General features: G+C 49.6%; 1 protein-coding gene across 3 annotated transcripts in view; it reads right to left on the reverse strand.

The window, feature by feature from the left end:
• bcor (BCL6 corepressor) overlaps window positions 1–9,740 on the reverse strand; it is a 42,592-nt gene extending 32,852 nt beyond the window's left edge. For 2 of the 3 annotated variants that reach the window (XM_019894482.1, XM_019894481.1), the window contains exon 1: window positions 8,991–9,737. The gene's annotated coding sequence lies outside the window, so the exon portion shown is untranslated. Of the gene's footprint in view, window positions 1–8,990 lie in introns of all 3 variants that reach the window. The other variant, XM_019894483.1, reaches the window with a different exon arrangement.
• Between the last annotated feature and the right edge of the window lie 2,613 nt (window positions 9,741–12,353).

The raw sequence follows: 12,353 nt of genomic DNA on the forward strand, positions 1-12,353 counted from the left end.
GGGAAGGGGGGGGGGGGAGGGGGTGGGGGAGAAGGGGGGGGGGGGGGGGTGCGCAGCGGTCGTGCTGCGTTTATAAAGCAGACCGCAGTAGCGGAGCCCCGACGCGCGTCATTAAACAGAAAAACCACCGGGTGTTTTTTAGCCGAGTCGCTCTGGAGTTCAGTATTGAACGCTTTTTGAAAAGAACGGGTCATATATTTAAAAAAAAAAAAAAAAAGAGGGGGGGGGGGGGGGGCAGAACGGACGGACGAACCCTTGCGCCTGCCTCATCCCGCTGATTTCCTGCCTGTGACAGCAGCGACTTGAACTCGCCATGACCTCCATCACCGGAACAAACAACGGCGCCGCTCATCATTTCCTCCTGGGCGGAGGCCTCCTAATTCCCCACGTTTTGGTCGCCGGGGCACGGAGGGGTGGAGGGCAGCAGCCGTAGGTAGTATGTGCGACGCGCAACAACTTTGCCAGGGTTTTTATGGTCACTCGAAGGGGAAATTATACACAAAAAGTCAAGACACATTTGATGTATCTGCTAGTCTTCATGTGCGTGGAAGGGGAAATGTGGGTCTGGTGTGCCGAGATCGTGACGACGCCCTCCCGCGCTTTTTTTTTTTTTTTTGTCCCTGCTACAAAAACCTCAGAGGAGAAATTCATGTGACAGGGGGGGAGGGGGGGGATAAACAGGGATTAAACGGTGTGCACGCACGCACACACACAAATCAGAGCCCTTCGTCTCGCCGCCGCCGTATGTGTGTGCCTGTGTGTGTGTGTGTGTGTGTGTGTGCGCGCGCGTGTGTGTGAGAGAGACAGGATTTTCTGCGCACACACAGACACACACATTACACTTAAAACGCTCAAATGAGCGCACGGAGGAGAAAGGCACACTTAGCGTGCACGCTCCTGTCGACAACATTAACACCTTGGCGCCATAAAAGGCCGCGTGGCCGCCTTTAATTGTTATTGATCATCAAGCTGACGTGTGCCAAATGGTCCGATTGATCACCCCCCCCCCTTCTCCGCCTCCAACTCCCCCTCCTCCGTTCTCTGCCCTGCGTCTATTCCGCTGCGAGGGCTGCGCAAAAAAGGTGCAAATCCACCTCGCTATTTGTAAACAGTGTTCCCCTGCCATGTTGCGGTTCGGCATTCACGCCCCAACTATCGTGTAGATTATTGAAGTGATCGTTTCTTTTTATGGCTTTTTAGAGAAGCCGATGAAGGCAAATCCAAATTTTGAGTTGCGCTCCTGCAAGGCAGTACCACGTTGTTCCGCATGAAATCTCCTGGAAGAGAAGCGGCAGTGAGACTTCTGGTTTTGACTGTGAATATTTTCAAACGCTCCGTTCGTATGAGTTGCTGCTTCATGAGTCTTTAAGGGGAAGATGTTTGAAATGTTATCATCACCATAACGTATGGGCTAATGTCCTTTACCGGGGGCTTCGAAGACATTTTTGTCGCGGCCCATTGTTCAAGTTACTATAAAAAGCGTAACAAAGATGGTGGTAAAATCTCCAAGTTATTCGTTGAAATTTTGGTACAGATTTCAACAAGGATCATGGACGGATCATGATTTGGTTTCATGGCACACATAAAAAGGAGGCGGCGGGTTGGATCTGGCCCCCCGGGACTTTTGTTTCACATCCTTCTTTGGTGTTTTGCATTTTTTTTTTTTTTTGCAGTAAGATAGAACACCCAGGTGAAATAAAAATCCACTTTGAACTCCTTGTTTTGTTTGGACTTTGGAGGAATATTTTTCCAGAAATAATTGTACCACTTTTGGGCCACTTGACTTCGGAGCTTCCACTGTACATTTGGGAGGGGGGAGAAAAAAAAAACAAAAAACACGAGCCTGGAAGCAAGACAGATCCGCGCAGAGCCGAAAGGGAGCCGGCGGCGCCTCCTCAGCTGTCACATTATTAGCGAGCATGCTGTAAACAAGGGGCCCCCACGTCCTCCAGGCCCGCTGCACAGATGCATTCAAGTCGCTGCACGGTTCAGCACCGCCACCCCCCCCCCTTTCCCTCGCCTCTTCTCTGCCGTCAACAACGGCGACATTGTGATTCTGCCGCCCCCTCCCTTCACTCCCATTCCCTCCCATGCTGACACTGGGGCCTGGGCGGCGGCCGCTGAACTGGCTCTATTCATCGCGGGCCAAATGGGAACTAAATGGCTCTTTATGTCACCAAAGGGTCCGATTGTAATGGGGATGCGCTAGGCAAGAGTCGGGCAGCATTTTACCGGAGCTTTCTTGACTTTGCTTTGAATACGCTGCCGCTGCTTTCAGGCTGGATGGTCTTAATTAAAGCGCAGGGTGCTAAAAGGACCATCCCACCACCACCCCCCCAGGGCCCTCATCGAGAGATCACTCCGCCCCCTTTAGGTACGAGCGGTTTTGTTTAAATAGGAGCCTTCATGATTGGGAGCCTATAAAGGTAAATTGGGCTCTATGAATGTCAGTGAAGCGTTCGCACCGATGACGTCAGCCAGCCTCAGGAGTTGATGGGAGGGGGCGGCGGGGGGGATGACATGTGCTCAGAGTGACACATGAGGCACGTTTCAGAGACATAATGCGGAGTTTCGTAGCATCTATATGGCGTAAGAGCAGTGTTTATCCACCGGTGGGAAATCTGGGCCGGTTTAATTAACCACAAAGCTGATACTCACAGGTAGCCGTGACTGAATTTTTATTCAGTTCGCCAATTTCTTCACATCAAGCTTCAGTGTGATATTCACTTATCTCGAGTAACATTTTTAAAAAAATGACATCAAAAGCCCAATGACCCAACGCACAGACACCAGAGGCTGTCGTGAGGGAGGCAGTCCTTTTTCAAGGTTTTGAAAACAGTTCACAACAAAGCAAGAACTACTGCTTGCCGTCATACTTGTGTAAATATGCAAAACGTGCAGTAAGTGTACGTAAAAACATTTTCAACCAAATTTTGTTGACATTTTCCCTTCACGTTATTGGTGAGTGTAAAAGTGTAAAAATGATGACTGCAAGTATATCTGAACGGGTTCTTTGAAAAGTGATAGCTAAACATCACCCGTCAGAAATGATCAATTATTCTTTTCTTTGCTTCTTTCCATTCAAATTTTGCAGTTTGACGTCAAGGTGCCTGCTTTCGATCACAAAATCGATTCCAAAAGGAAAAATCTTTCAGCTGTGTGGTGTAGAGTTTTGTCTGCAATTTTCAGCATTTTATACGCTCAGCAAAACAAGTCAATAGCTTCAATGTATGACTCACACAGCACAGATGAAATGTGGCGAGCTGTAACACTGTTCAACTGATCACTAATGTCGCAGTTTGCCGCATTTACCTTGTTTACTTTATGGTGATGTAGTAGGTCATACTTAAGATGGGTTGATACAACAATGACCGAATAAAATTGGAGTAGAAAAAAAAAACAACTTGAATGCCAGGCCAGTAGTTCCTTGCAGCTTCTAAAATACCACTGTCATGTCAATAAACATTAAAATCTGCAGTTTTGATCCATTTTCAGTTAGAAGCGGTCTTGAGAGTGACCCAACTGTGAAGAGTGTCGCAGTAGCAGTCCGACTAGTTTTTGAAGACGACAAAGGAGGAGGAGATTCATCTTAATTCGTCATGTACACACACGTACACAAAATGTGACCTTTGTATTTGACCCATCACCGTCGTGGACACCGTAAAGACAAAGAGTTAGTGGGACACAATGAAGCAGGGCTCGTTTAGCGTCCAGCGCGCCGCTCGTTCAGGGAATCGGTGTCTTGCTCAAAGGCATTACAGCCGTTGCGGTGGATGGTCTTGAACCGGGGTCTCCATGGCGGCAGGTGACAAGCCCATTTTTGTTGGGCTACTTTGTACATGTTGAAGGTAGAGCAAAACCGTGCTGAAACGCACCGCAAAATTGTTTTCTTTCTAATTGTTGCCGTTCCCTTGTGCGGTGGAGAGTTGGAATTCATACAGGATAGATCAAAGTTGGTTTTTGTATTTTGAAAACAAAAGAAAGTGGCGAACTGAACCGAACCGTACTGCGTGGTGGAAAGAAGGCTCATACTGTTAAGTCGGTGGGAGCTTTGCACGCCGGCCAAGTCAGGTGGAAATATTCAACGAGGCGATACACATTCCTGCTGCGCGCAGACTGCGGGCTTGCGGCCAACGCTCCGTTGTGCACAGGCAGGATTACGTCAGGAATATGGATGCCCGAGGCTCCTGCTGCTAAAATTAAAACTAGGCCCGACCGAGACGAGCCTGCAGGGAGACCGAGAGGCTCGGCGGCACGTCCAATCAATGGCCCGACCATCCGGAGCAAGGACACTTAAGACAAGCGGAGGTAATTACGCTACGTGATCTTGTAAAGCCATCCATGTGCCCGAGAGAAAAAAACGTCTCCAAGCGAACCGCGTGCAAGCGAAGACCACAGGAACACGTGCCATCACGTGAGAGGACCGTCTGGATCTCAAGGGGCCGCATTGGTCTCGCTCGAGGCCCTGGAGGAAGGGTTGGGGGAGGCGTGCGTGTGCGTGTGTGTGTGTGTGTCGGGGGCGGCGTCCGTCAAATCTCCGCAGGGAAGCGCTCCGAGCGCTCCAGACCGCGTCGAAACGAAAAGCTTTGTGGAGCGAGGCGAGAAAAGAGCTGGTGAGGGAGGGAGGGAGCGGAGCGGAGAGGAGCGGAGGAGGGGGGAGGGCGTCCGCTCTCCCGTTTCATGGCGAGGTCCCGGGAGGCCGGCACGGAGCATAGCTTCAATCAAACCGTGACGTCTCCTCCGGGAGCTGCGCAGCGGCGCCTGGAAAACCGATCTCTCCTCGGCTTTTGTTCACACGCAGGCCGCCTCGGCAGCGGCGAGCCTGTTGTCTTCCATCCAGGCGTGACAACGGGAAAAAAAAAAAAAGAGCCCGCGCCTCTGACTAGAGACATGAAACACAACGCCGTCCTTTTCGGATTTTATTAATTTCGCCCCCCCTCCGCCTCGCCTCGGCTTACTTGCGGAGCGCTGCCAAAGCGCCCGCGTGCTTTTATTGATGTGCTCAATCAGGGGGAGCTATTCCGTGCGTGGCCCTTATTGATTCCAGATTAGAAAAGCGGACAAACAGAAGGTTAATTGCTTTAAAATAGGGGGTGAGCACGGTTGTCGCTAAACGGCGGCACGGCGATTCCGCACGTTCACTTGACGAGACTCCTTTGAAAAACAAACTATTGCCTGATTTACATAAAAATAAAAACATTCCCAGTGTGTGCCCCCCCCACCCCTCAGACGAGTGAAAATATGCTCATTTGAATTAATGTGGAAAGATAAGGCTCAGGCGCGTGATTGCATTTTTATAATTAATAGAAGTCAGTTGTGCTAATTGAATTAGTGCATAATGAAGCTACTTTAGCTGCGAGGGGGAGGGCGTGAATCACCTGGAAAGTGCACACTTTCCTTGACAAATAAAGGCACCGTGATGCAATGTTTCCTAAGCGCGGGGTCATGTGACATGACGCCAAGTCAATGCCCCCCCCCACCCGCACCACCACCACCACCAAACACTGCCTCCCAGACCCCCTTGTTCCAACACCTGGAAAACACATCAGGCCCCGCACTGGCCGCAGTGGAAAATGACAGTCGCACTATAAATAAGCAACGCACAAAATGCCAAGTATTTGGGTTTGCGCGTCTGCGCTCGGTCCAACGACCAAAAAAACATTCCCGGCCGAGCGGGCCGGGCTTGAGAGTTAGTCGGGTTATTGGAGAGAACAGACGGGATGACATTTGACAACGGATTATTTTGGTAGCTGCAGATGACCTATACTTGTATGTATTTTGGCTAGCAACACCGCGAGGCCAAACCAAGAACGCTGAGCAAGATGGCAGCCTGCGTTTGAGTCATCAGCAGCGGCAGGCCAACTGGTCCAAAAAGTTTGAGGGATCACGCCGCCGCACGTATAAATAAACACGTAGAACCTGGCCAAGCTGCCGGATTCTCGGGCAGACAGGTGTGTAATCTCGCATATCTATCTTTGCGGACGTGCGTTTTTTTTTTTGTTTTTTTTTCTTTTGTGGTAGAAGCAGGAAGTGACTGCAATCTTAAACAATGCCATTCTATCCTCCCAAACCTCTAAGATCTTAGTGCGGATGCTATTCCACAATATCGATTTACCGCCACCAGAAGTCACCGCGGTAGCAGCCCACGTTAACCTTGCCAAACTACACCCCCGGTTAAAGCGCCGTTAACCCTTTACGGGGGAGGGAAATCATTCTTGTTCACTTTCGCAGATTCTCAAAATGAATCATGTGTGCCTCATTTAGACCCGAGTTTGCCTGACCAAAGAAAAATAATATAGGGGGAATACTGGTCGAGGAGAGTTTGTGCTAAAGGGGATATACGGTATGAGGCTCACCCACATTAACCACGAGGATAAAGGTTATCATCCTGGGGTCGGTACAGTATAAGCAACAACAAACCATTTGGCCATAACCCCACAGGGTTTTCCAAAAACTGCACATCAAGCCAGCGTCAAAAAAACTCAATGAATGTCTTTCACTTTTTTCATTTCATTGTCCAGTCATGATGAAGAGCCAAGTGCCTTCGTAACAAATAATGAATGTCTCCATTTCTGACATCAGGTTCCATCATTAGCTATCTCAGCGATGGGGAAGAAACACTCGAAAGCGAAAACAAACCAAATCACAAGTTTCGATTCGAGATCTAAATAAGACAAATTGCGTATAATCCAGAAAGTTTATCAATCTTTCAACATCCTAATTGTTACATGTCAAAGTCTCGCAGTGCGATAACACACCACCGGCCAAATGTGAAATGAACGTTTATGAGGTTGTTTCGTGAACGTCCTGACCTATCACTTCAGCTCTAATTATCCAGTCGCGACCATTAGAAAACATAAAAGTGTCTGTTTCCGAACGGTTCAGGTCATCTCTTTCTCGCCTGGACTTGTGAGGTTCTGAACATTGGAGAGAGAGAGAGAGAGCAAAGAAATGAGCTCACTTCACAACAGAGTACCGCTAGCCTAAAGTCAAGTTCGTCTCAAATGGTTTAGTCGGTTCAGTGGTCACAGTCAGTTTGCCCTGCGCCATGTTTTGTCCTACAATGAGTTGCGCAGCACTGTAACATGTGCGACTACTTCCCTGCGATGCTCACATCTTCTCTTTCTCCGTTCGATTTATGATGTAGTTGGCGAAAACAACGTTCAAGTGCGCACTGGGCTTTCAGACGCCCAAAATGGCACAAATGACAAAATTAGGGCTGAAGCGTTTCCGTGTTATTCTGATAACCCATTTAGCATTTCGTCCCTTAAAGTGCCTGTGTTACACGTTTCGTTCAGCCGATCAGAAGAAACACTTTTCGAAGAAATCATGACGGCTTAGCAGTTTCGGTCATCTCTTTGTCGTTACCGAACCTTTGTTGATTTCTTGCCTTAAAAAGTAGTCTCGCTTCACTCTTTACGATTTTCCCCCGATGTCAAGGTTTGCTTTAAGCACATTTAACCTTTTATTCATGTGTCAAAGCCCCCTGACGCCTCCTCCACCTCCTACCCCCTCCGTGCCTCGATCACTTAATCCTCCCCCTCGTAAAAAGCAGAGGTCCCAACACGAGGCCCCCGGCGCTCCCAAACCTGCCCTGCTGCAGCAGGCGCGTGCATTTACAGCCCTCGCCGGTCCGACGTGGATTGGTTGCTTACGTGAGGGTGGGGTGGGGCGGGGGGGGGGGGGCTTGCCGAAGCTTGAGCTCTTATGGCCGCCTCCCTCACTAAGCTCGTTAATGAGCTGGAGCCAGCCAATACGAGGCGCATCGATCGTCCTAAGAGAGCGTCCCCCTAATTAGTGCCCGGGTGGCTGTAGGACAGAAGGCGCGGGGTGGCGCGGGACGACGACATGACATGTGCGGTGGGGGTGGGGGCTTGTGTTGATTGAAGTTCAACTCGGAAGAAGAACTAGTTCACCCTGATCGCGGTGGCGGCGATCGTTGGCGCCCGCCTAGCGTGCAAAGCCAAAATAAAACCTGCGATTAATAATACAACAATGGAAGGGGATGAAAGTGGCTGAGAGCTCAAGTGGAGATTAAGTGACAAAAATAGAGGTGAGGTGTTTATTTATTTATTTTTTTGGGTGGGGGAGTCAGAAAATCCACGGGGGGGTTTGGGGGGTGTTTTGGGATGAACGGTGGCACGAGAATGGAGGGCCCCAAAGTCACAAAGAACACACCTGCTAGACCTTGATCCACGCATGCATGGAGTGTCTGTGTGTTGTGTACACAATGCGCCGCGCACGCGCGCGTTTCCCGAAAAGCTTCGGGGCTGACGAAAGCCGCCGATCAACGTCCACTGCTGTCCAAACAAAACATACACGCACGGGCTCCGGTGACGCAGTCACACGCACGCGCGCACACACGCGCACACACTGCGGGGATGCCCTCCAACTGAACCTTTTTGGCAGGGCGAGGCTGGCTTCCGTAACCTTGTTTTTTTTAGCGGCACGGGTTCCGTGTGCGCGCACGTACACGCGCAGCCCAAAGCCACACACGCACACACACACGCACACGACACTCGGTCACACGACACAGAGTGTGAAAACGCTGAATTTATTCACCGTGGCGGACCGCCTGGCACTCGCGCCCGGGGTCCGCTTGACAGGACAGCCGCGGGGAGCGGGAGGGCGGGGGAGTCCAAGCTCACGGCCGGACCGGACCCAAGCAACTCGCTTGTGTGTGTGTTATTTATCAAGCACATGCCATTGCCCCGCCGAAAACACACAAAGACCACCCTATGCGCTATTCTTAGAAGTGGCCCGTTCCGCTCACAGTGTGTGCGCACACCACCAAGCAACCACCACCATCACCAAGGCAGACTTCTTGTGATTTTCGGAGCCATCACGAGGTCCCTTCAGGGGGACTTTCTTTTATTTCCCTCTCTGTCTCTCTTTCCCTTTTATATTTTTACACACACAGACAGGCACAAGTAGGACTTTCTAACAACGATCAAAAGCTTATAAAAGTAGAAATATAGCGTTCGTCTCACCTGGGTAATTCCGCGTCACTTCCAGCCAACCGGTGCCGTTTTTTTGTCCTCTTTTTGCCAAGTGAAAAAAAAAGAAGTAAAAGTGTCGATCCGGTTATCCACTTGAAATAAAAGAAAACTAGAGGAAAGTCATCCTTTGAGAAATGTGGAGTTTGAAGTTCGCTTTCGGGGGAGATTTTGTTCAGTTTAAAATCCTGTCAGGCTTGTTTGAAGTGTCCGCGAAAGCGCCGGTCGGTCCACCGAGGAGATACAGGTGGCGACGTCCGGGGGGAAATTAACTCAGCTCGGCCGAAACTCGCGGCGGCGGGAGCAGCAGCGCCATGTTAGCTTTGAGCGGAGCACGCCGTCCTACTCGGCTCGTGTATCCGTCACTCCATGGCGGGCGGCCGGCCGCGCGGAGCCCGTCCGTTCCTCCGTTGTCGCGTCTGCCGTAATGGGCCGGCTGGTCTCAATCTAGCCGAGGGAGGGGGTTGGCTCCGGTCCGGAGGTAGTTCTGCCTCACGCTCGCGCGGTTCCCCTCTTCGGCACGCCACCGGAGAAGAATTGGAAGAAGCCGACAAAAGACGGCGAAGAGGAAAAAAGAAGCGTTGCTGGAGTCAAACACGAGCAGCCCGTTCGGACGGAGCCTAGCACGGAGCCGTACGTACGTACGGGGAGTGCCGCGCGGAGTGGTGGGTGAATGCTGTCGAGACCAAGCGACGCGCTCCACTCCCACTCGCGCAGACTCTACCCAGAAGGCCAGTCGGGAGACCGCAATTAGCATAAGCCTCTAAGCGCAAGCACGCACGCACACGCTGACGCACGCACGCACACACACACACACACACACACACACACACACACACACACACACACACACACACACACACACACACGCGCACACACACACACTACACACACACACACACACACACACACACACACGCAAGCGCACACACACACACGCACACACACGCAAGCGCACACACATCAGAGAGACGCTGACGCACACACACAGACACACATAAACAGTCGCACACACGCGAGCTCCGCTGAAACTGGAAAACAGCAATAGGCGAGGCATTTAGCGGCACAACATGAAAGTTGGTGTCATTACGACGAGATGCCAAACAGAATCGAATGGAAAAGTGGCAGGAAAGCACGAATACAACACGACTGTTTTTGGGACTCCACTTGAACAAACTGGTTTTATCATGATATTTTTAAAAAATGATTTTAATTTCTCTTTTATTGTGAATTTATACGATATAGAGCGTTTTGTCTTCATTTGAAAAAAAAAACTACTGTTCCAAACTATTTTTCAAAAAATGTGATTTTCAGTGGCAGGAACGGATTAATGGCATATCAGTTCATTTCAATGGGGATATTGATTTGAAATATGAATGTTTTGAGTTACAACCTTGGCCATGGAATGTATCCAACTCATAAATCAAAGCACCGCTCCTTGAACAGGTTCAACAGTCCCACACCCCACACCTCAGGATAATCACTCAGGGTAATCTTTTGTAGCCATCCGACAGTCGGGTCTTTGCTTTTTGTGATGACAAGGGACAGAAAGTTCTCATATTTGGCCAGATTGGGGGCATGTGTGCACCCCATTTTACAGAGATGCCACAACGGCACGCAACCCAAGCAATTTCCAAGGGATGTCTCACATTGGCCCATAGCAATGACACACAAATGGCATTGCTGTGATGACAGAGTGTCGGGAATCCCCTGCATAGGGCCCCTTACTTCCTAGCTGTTGCTGGTTTGGGGCTCGTAAAGTTCCCCTGAAGAGATAGCTGATATTGGTCCATATCAATGACACAAGTGAAATGGCCCATAAACAACGCCATAACACATCGAGATTTGGGAATCTACCTTGGGCCCCCTTCCAGCAGGCTTGATGTCAAACACACGACAGAAAAACAACTGAACTTAACATTCAGAGAATGAGAAAAAGGGGAAAAAAACAAGACGACGTAAAGAAAATGTGATTTTATAGGTCAAACTTTACAAAAAATGAAAATGTCCCAAAAGCCATCTTTTGAATCAGCGTCAAAAATATTTTTCAGGACACATAAAGCCATCTCTGATTAAATGTTGCTGTTGACCATGGACAGATATTAAACCTATTAGCTACACAAGACTTTTTTTTAAAATACAGACATAAAATGAACATCATAATTCCAGTGCAGTCTGAAGGTCCGTAATAAGGTGCATTGTAAGTAGCGTGCAGGATGTTGAGGTAATGTGATATTTGCGTTTCCCTCCCAGGCTGGTATTAAAAAGACACACGGCAATGGGGGAGGAAGGATTTATTCAATCTGTCAGCGGAGCAGGGCAGTGACAGCGGCTTGTCACTGAAGCTGCTCCGCTTCCTGGAAATGGTGCCATGCAGCGGATGCTGTGGATTGTCCACCATGGACGGAATCTCGCCCTGTGTCCTCCTTTCCGCCACAAATGTCGGGGCTGTCCAAGTGTGCAATTTGACACAGCCGAGTAGGGTCCCTGTTCTTGACGCTCATGGGATGCCAATGGACCAGACACTTGAAATTGTCTCTACTTTTACCAATAGAAAAGCCTCATTTGTGAGCAGAGCTGTGGTGAGCCACGTAGGTACTGCAGGGTTGAATGGGACTGAGGGGGTGGGGGTGGGGTGGGGCATAATTAGGGCAACCTGAAACATGAGAGACCCCAGGTTGCATTCCCCTTGACTGGCATTGAACGCACTCAAGGTTGACGTGCATAGACGCATGAGTGTAAGTTACAAAAAGTGGGCTTTTTTTTTGGTTGTTGTTGTTTGTGTTGCTCATCAGAGTAATTGGAGCCACGGTGGCCTAGTGGTGAATAATATGGCCTATGACCTAAAAGGCCACAGGTTTGTTTACCTGGACTGGCATTGATACTTACAACTGCTTGTTTCTTTTTTTTTTTTTGTTTACGATGGTCATTTCTTGTTTTACTGCATCAAAAGGACACCATAAGGACACAAATAAAGGCATTCCATTCCAACTGAAGTGCCTTTGAGCAAGGCTCTGGTGGGCCCCACTCCTGTGTTCATAACTTTGAAGGTAACACACAACTGAATCAGTGTTTCCCAAAACATAGCGTTGAGGGACCAAAATGGGTACGTTGTGCATCTGTTGTGCACACCGTCATTAATTATATGTTGATTTTATGGCAAAAGTCTGCCTTTTATGACAAAATTTACATTTTCACATGTCCGAAAAAAGGGACACTTTTTTTTACCGAAGCCGGGAGATCGCAGCGGATGAGGCAGCGGAGATGGAAGGGGGGTGGGGGGAGTGTGCGCGTGTGCGCGTGTGTGTGTGTGTGTGTGTGGTGTGGGGTGGGGGTGTGTGTGCGTGTGTGTGTGTG

The sequence above is a fragment of the Hippocampus comes genome, unplaced genomic scaffold (genome assembly GCF_001891065.2).
Source record: "Hippocampus comes isolate QL1 unplaced genomic scaffold, H_comes_QL1_v1.1 scaffold96, whole genome shotgun sequence".
In the NCBI taxonomy this organism is placed as follows: domain Eukaryota; kingdom Metazoa; phylum Chordata; class Actinopteri; order Syngnathiformes; family Syngnathidae; genus Hippocampus; species Hippocampus comes.